Genomic DNA, 8,055 nt, shown 5'->3' on the forward strand with positions numbered 1-8,055 from the left:
ATTTTGATGTACCGAAGGTTGTTCGGAGTCCCGGATGTGATCACGGACATGATGAGGAGTCTCGAAATGGTCGAGACATAAAGATTGATATATTGGAAGCCTATGTTTGGACATCGGAAGTGTTCCGGGTGAAATCGGGATTTTACCGGGTTACCGGGAGGTTACCGGAACCCCCCGAGAGCCATATGGGCCTTCATGGGCCTTAGTGGAAAGGAGAAAGGGGCAGCCCAAGGGGGCTGCGCGCCTCCCCCCTTCCCCTAGTCCTATTAGGACTAGGAGAGGTGGCCGGCCACCCCTCTCCCTCTTTCCCCCTTGGGAATCCTAGTTGGAATAGGATTGGGGGGGGGGAGTCCTACTCCCGGTAGGAGTAGGACTCCTCCTGCGCCTCTCTCTCTTGGCCGGCGCCCCCTCCCCCCTTGGCTCCTTTATATACTAAGGTAGAGGCACCCCAAAGACACACAAGTTGACACAAGTTGATCCACGTGATCGATTCCTTAGCCGTGTGCGGTGCCCCCTGCCACCATATTCCTCGATAATACTGTAGCGGAGTTTAGGCGAAGCCCTGCTGCTGTAGTTCATCAAGATCGTCACCACGCCGTCGTGCTGACGAAACTCTTCCCCGACACTTTGCTGGATCGGAGTCCGGGGATCGTCATCGAGCTGAACGTGTGCTCGAACTCGGAGGTGCCGTAGTTTCGGTGCTTGATCGGTTGGATCGAAAAGACGTACGACTACTTCCTCTACGTCGTGTCATCGCTTCCGCAGTCGGTCTGCGTTGGGTACGTAGACAATACTCTCCCCTCGTTGCTATGCATCACATGATCTTGCGTGTGCGTAGGAATTTTTTTGAAATTACTACGAAACCCAACAGTGGCATCCGAGCCTAGGTTATTGATGTTGATGTTATATGCACGAGTAGAACACAAGTGAGTTGTGGACGATACAAGTCATACTGCCTACCAGCATGTCATATTTTGGTTCGGCGGTATTGTTGGACGAGATGACCCAGACCAACCTTACGCGTACGCTTACGCGAGACCGGTTCCCTCGACGTGCTTTGCACAGAGATGGCTTGCGGGCGACTGTCTCTCCAACTTTAGTTGAACCAAGTATGGCTACGCCCGGTCCTTGCGAAGGTTAAAACGGAGTCTATTTGACAAACTATCGTTGTGGTTTTGATGCGTAGGTGAGATTGGTTCTTACTTAAGCCCGTAGCAGCCACGTAAAACAAGCAACAACAAAGTAGAGGACGTCTAACTTGTTTTTGCAGGGCATGTTGTGATGTGATATGGTCAAAGCATGATGCTGAATTTTATTGTATGAGATGATCATGTTTTGTAACCGAGTTATCGGCAACTGGCAGGAGCCATATGGTTGTCGCTTTATTGTATGCAATGCAATCGCGATGTAATGCTTTACTTTATTACTAAACGTTGGTGATAGTCGTGGAAGCATAAGATTGGCGAGACGACAACGATGCTACGATGGAGATCAAGGTGTCGCGCCGGTGACGATGGTGATCATGACGGTGCTTCGGAGATGGAGATCACAAGCACAAGATGATGATGACCATATCATATCACTTATATTGATTGCATGTGATGTTTATCTTTTTATGCATCTTATCTTGCTTTGATTGACGGTAGCATTATAAGATGATCTCTCACTAAATTATCAAGAAGTGTTCTCCCTGAGTATGCACCGTTGCCAAAGTTCGTCGTGCCCAGACACCACGTGATGATCGGGTGTGATAAGCTCTACGTCCATCTACAACGGGTGCAAGCCAGTTTTGCACACGCAGAATACTCAGGTTAAACTTGACGAGCCTAGCATATGCAGATATGGCCTCGGAACACGGAGACCGAAAGGTCGAGCGTGAATCATATAGTAGATATGATCAACATAATGATGTTCACCGATGAAACTACTCCATCTCACGTGATGATCGGACATGGTTTAGTTGATTTGGATCGCGTAATCACTTAGAGGATTAGGGGGATGTCTATCTAAGTGGGAGTTCTTTAAGTAATATGATTAATTGAACTTTAATCTATCATGAACTTAGTCTTGATAGTATTTTGCAAATTATGTTGTAGATCAATAGCTCGCGTTGTTGCTTCCCTGTGTTTATTTTGATATGTTCCTAGAGAAAAATTGTGTTGAAAAATGTTAGTAGCAATGATGCGGATTGGATCCGTGATCTGAGGTTTATCCTCATTGCTGCACAGAAGAATTATGTCCTTGATGCACCGCTAGGTGACAGACCTATTGCAGGAGCAGATGCAGACGTTATGAACGTTTGGCTAGCTCAATATGATGACTACTTGATAGTTTAGTGCACCATGCTTAAACGGCTTAGAATCGGGACTTCAAAGACGTTTTGAACGTCATGGACCATATGAGATGTTCCTGGAGTTGAAGTTAATATTTCAAGCAAATACCCGAGTTGAGAGATATGAAGTCTCCAACAAGTTCTATAGCTAAAAGATGGAGGAGAATCTCTCAACTAGTGAGCATGTACTAAGATTGTCTGGGTACTTCAATCGCTTGAATCAAGTGGGAGATAATCTTCCAGATAAGATAGTGATTGACAGAATTCTCTAGTCACCACCACCAAGTTAGTAGAACTTCGTGATGAACTATAATGCAAGGGATGACGTAAACAATTCCCGAGCTCTTCGTGATGCTAAAATCGACGAAGGTAGAAATCAAGAAAAACATCAAGTGTTGATGGTAGACAAGACCACTAGTTTCAAGAAAAGGGCAAAGGGAAGAAGGGGAACTTCAAGAAGAACAACAAGCGAGTTGCTGCTCAAGTGAAGAAGCCCAAGTCTGGTCCTAAGCCTGAGACTAAGTGCTTCTACTACAAAGGGATTGGTCACTGGAAGCGGAACTACCCCAAGTGATTGGCGGATAAGAAGGATGGCAAAGTGAACATAAGTATATTTTATATACATGTTATTGATGTGTACTTTACTAGTGTTTATAGCAAACCCCTTAGTATTAGGTACTGTTGCTAAGATTAGTAACTCGAAACGGGAGTTGCAGAATAAACAAAGACTAGTTGAAGGGGAAGTGACGATGAGTGTTGGAAGTAGTTCCAAGATTAATATGATCATCATCGCACACTCCCATACTTTCGGGATTAGTGTTGAAACTAAATAAGTGTTATTTGGTGTTGGCGTTGAGCATGAATATGATTTGATCATGTTTATTGCAATACGGTTATTCATTTAAGTAAGAGAATAAACTGTTGTTCTGTTTACATGAATAAAACCTTATATGGTTACACACCCAATGAAAAATGGTTCATTGGATCTCGATCGTAGTGATACACATATTCATAATATTGAAACCAAAAGATGCAAAGTTAATAATGATAGTGCAACTTATATGTGGCACTGCCATTTGGGTCATATCGGTGTAAAGCGCATGAAGATACTCCATAAAGATGGATTTTCGGAATCACTTGGTTATGAATCATTTGATGCTTGTGAACCGTGCCTTTTGGGCAAGATGACTAAAACTCCGTTCTCCAGAACAATGGAACGTGCTACTGACTTATTGGAAATAATACATACCGATGTATGCAATCCAATGAGTGTTGATGCTCGTGGCAAGTATCATTATTTTCTGATCTTCACAGATGATTTGAGCAGATATGAGTATATCTACTTAATGAAACACAAGTCTGAAACATTTGAAAAGTTCAAAGAATTTCAGAGTGAAGTGAAAAATCATCGTAACAAGAAAATAAAGTTTCTACAATCTGATCGTAGAGAAGAGTATTTGAGTTACGAGTTTGGCCTTCAGTTAAAAACAATGTGAAATAGTTTCACTACTCATGCCACCTGGAACACCACAGTGGTGTGTCCGAACGTCATAATTGTACTTTATTGGATATGGTGCAACCTATGATGTTTCTTACCGATTTACCACTATCGTTTTGGGGTTATGCATTAAAGACAGCTGCATTCACGTTAAATAGGGCACCATCAAAATCCGTTGAGACGACGCCTTATGAACTGTGGTTTGGCAAGAAACCAAAGTTGTCGTTTCTTAAAGTTTGGAGCTGCGATGCTTATGTGAAAAAGCTTCAACCTGATAAGCTCGAACCCAAATCGGAGAAATGTGTCTTCATAGGATACCCAAAGGAAACTGTTGGGTACACCTTCTATCACAGATCCGAAGGCAAGACATTCGTTGCTAAGAATGGATCATTTCTAGAGAAGGAGTTTCTCTCGAAAGAAGTGAGTGGGAGGAAAGTAGAACTTGATGAGGTAACTGTACCTGCTCCCTTACTGGAAAGTAGTTCATCACAGAAAACTGTTTCTGTGACACCTACACCAGTTAGTGAGGAAGCCAATGATGATGATCATGAAACTTCAGAACAAGATACTACTGAACCTCGTAGATCAACCAGAGTAAGATCCGCGCCAGAGTGGTACGATAATCCTTTTCTGGAAGTCATGCTACTAGATCATGATGAACCTACGAACTATGAAGAAGCGATGGTGAGCCCAGATTCCGCAAAGTGGCTTGAAGCCATGAAATCTGAGATGGGATCCATGTATGAGAACAAAGTATGGACTTTGGTTGACTTGCCCGATGATCGGCAAGCAATTGAGAATAAATGGATCTTTAAGAAGAAGACTGACGCTGATGGTAATGTTACTGTCTACAAGGCTCGACTTGTCGCAAAAAGGTTTTCGGCAAGTTCAAGGTGTTAACTACGATGAGAGTTTCTCACTCGTATCTATGCTTAAGTCTGTCGGAATCATGTTAGCAATTGCCACATTTTATGAAATCCGGCAAATGGATAAACAAAACTGCATTCCTTAATGGATTTATTAAAGAAGAGTTGTATATGATACAACCAGAAGGTTTTGTCAATCCTAAAGGTGCTAACAAAATATGCAAGCTCCAGCGATCCATCTGTGGACTGGTGCAAGCATCTCGGAGTTGGAATATACGCTTTGATGAGTTGATCAAAGCATATGGTTTTATACAGACTTGCGGTGAAGCCTGTATTTACAAGAAAGTGAGTGGGAGCACTACAACATTTCTGATAAGTATATGTGAATGACATATTGTTGATCGGAAATAATGTAGAATTATTCTGCAAAGCATAAAGGAGTGTTTGAAAGGAGTTTTTCAAAGAAAGACCTCGGTGAAGCTGCTTACATATTAAGTATCAAGATCTATAGAGATAGATCAAGACACTTGATAAGTTTTCAATGAGTACATACCTTGACAAGATTTTGAAGTAGTTCAAAATGGAACAGTCAAAGAAAAAGGTTTCTTGCCTGTGTTACAAGGTGTGAAGTTGAGTAAAACTCAAAGCCTGACCACGACAGAAGATAGAAAGAGAATGAAAGTCATTCCCTATGCCTCAGTCTTAGGTTCTATAAAATATGCCATGCTGTATACCAGATCTATTGTATGCCCTACCACTGAGCTTGGCAAGGGAGTACAATAGTGATCTAGGAGTAGATCACTGGACAGCGGTCAAAATTATCCTTAGTGGAATAAGGATATGTTTCTCGATTATGGACGTGACAAAAAGGTTCGTCGTAAAGGGTTACGTCGATGCAAGTTTTTGACACTGATCTAGATGATTCTAAAGTCTCAATCTGGATACATATTGAAAGTGGGAGCAATTAGCTAGAATAGCTCCGTGCAAAGCATTGTTGACATAGAAATTCGCAAAATACTTACAGATCTGTATGTGACAGACCCGTTGACTAAAATTATCTCACAAGCAAAACATGATCACACCTTAGTACTCTTTGGGTGTTAATCACATAGCGATGTGAACTAGATTACTGACTCTAGTAAACCCTTTGGGTGTTGATCACATATCGATGTGAACTATGGGTGTTAATCACATGGTGATGTGAACTATTGCTATTAAATCACATGGCGATGTAAACTAGATTATTGACTCTAGTGCAAGTGGGAGACTCAAGGAAATATGCCCTAGAGGCAATAATAAAGTTATTATTTATTTCCTTATTTCATGATAAATGTTTATTATTCATGCTAGAATTGTATTAACCGGAAACATAATACATGTGTGAATACATAGACAAACAAAGTGTCACTAGTATGCCTCTACTTGACTAGCTCGTTAATCAAAGATGGTTATGTTTCCTAACCATGAACAATGAGTTGTTATTTGATTAACGAGGTCACATCATTAGTTGAATGATCTGATTGACATGACCCATTCCATTAGCTTAGCACACGATCGTTTAGTATGTTGCTATTGCTTTCTTCATGACTTATACATGTTCCTATGACTATGAGATTATGCAACTCCCGTTTGTCGGAGGAACACTTTGGGTACAACCAAACGTCACAACGTAACTGGGTGATTATAAAGGAGTACTACAGGTGTCTCCAATGGTCGATGTTGAGTTGGCGTATTTCGAGATTAGGATTTGTCACTCCGATTGTCGGAGAGGTATCTCTGGGCCCTCTCGGTAATACACATCACATAAGCCTTGCAAGCATTACGACTAATATGTTAGTTGTGAGATGATGTATTACGGAACGAGTAAAGAGACTTGCCGGTAACGAGATTGAACTAGGTATTGGATACCGACGATCGAATCTCGGGCAAGTAACATACCGATGACAAAGGGAACAACGTATGTTGTTATGCGGTCTGACCGATAAAGATCTTCGTAGAATATGTAGGAGCCAATACGGGCATCCAGGTCCCGCTATTGGTTATTGACCGGAGACGTGTCTCGGTCATGTCTACATTGTTCTCGAACCCGTACGGTCCGCACGCTTAAGGTTACGATGACAGTTATATTATGAGTTTATGCATTTTGATGTACCGAAGGTTGTTCGGAGTCCCGGATGTGATCACGGACATGACGAGGAGTCTCGAAATGGTCGAGACATAAAGATTGATATATTGGAAGCCTATGTTTGGACATCGGAAGTGTTCCGGGTGAAATCGGGATTTTACCGGGTTACCGGGAGGTTACCGGAACCCCCCGAGAGCCATATGGGCATTCATGGGCCTTAGTGGAAAGGAGAAAGGGGCAGCCCAAGGGGGCTGCGCGCCTCCCCCCTTCCCCTAGTCCTATTAGGACTAGGAGAGGTGGCCGGCCACCCCTCTCCCTCTTTCCCCCTTGGGAATCCTAGTTGGAATAGGATTGGGGGGGAGTCCTACTCCCGGTAGGAGTAGGACTCCTCCTGCGCCTCTCTCTCTTGGCCGGCGCCCCCTCCCCCCTTGGCTCCTTTATATACTGAGGTAGAGGCACCCCAAAGACACACAAGTTGACACAAGTTGATCCACGTGATCGATTCCTTAGCCGTGTGCGGTGCCCCCTGCCACCATATTCCTCGATAATACTGTAGCGGAGTTTAGGCGAAGCCCTGCTGCTGTAGTTCATCAAGATCGTCACCACACCGTCGTGCTGACGAAACTCTTCCCTGACACTTTGCTGGATCGGAGTCCGGGGATCGTCATCGAGCTGAACGTGTGCTCGAACTCGGAGGTGCCGTAGTTTCGGTGCTTGATGGGTTGGATCGAAAAGACGTACGACTACTTCCTCTACGTCGTGTCATCGCTTCCGCAGTCGGTCTGCGTTGGGTACGTAGACAATACTCTCCCCTCGTTGCTATGCATCACATGATCTTGCGTGTGCGTAGGAAATTTTTTGAAATTACTACGAAACCCAACAGAAAATGCTCGGATGCATGAGACGAACACGTATGCAAAATGAAATGCACATGATGACATGATAAAATGCAACACACAAGCAAATGAAATGGCAACGAAGGCGAATAACTGGCAGACACCTGGCGCAACGGATCCGGGGCGTTACATGCGTATTCTGGGAGCAAATGTTCGGCAAGAATGGTTCCCTCTATGAGGACACCAGTAAGAGCAACTACAGCGGCGTCCCCAACAGGCCCCCACAGACGACTTTTTACGCGCCGACGCCTAATAAACGCGCTGGTCGCGGCCCAAGACGTCGAAATCCGCCGGCTCGGCCCGTTTTTGGGCCCGGCGATCGCAGGCCAAACCCGACG

This window comes from Triticum aestivum, chromosome 4B (genome assembly GCF_018294505.1).
Source record: "Triticum aestivum cultivar Chinese Spring chromosome 4B, IWGSC CS RefSeq v2.1, whole genome shotgun sequence".
In the NCBI taxonomy this organism is placed as follows: Eukaryota; Viridiplantae; Streptophyta; class Magnoliopsida; order Poales; family Poaceae; genus Triticum; species Triticum aestivum.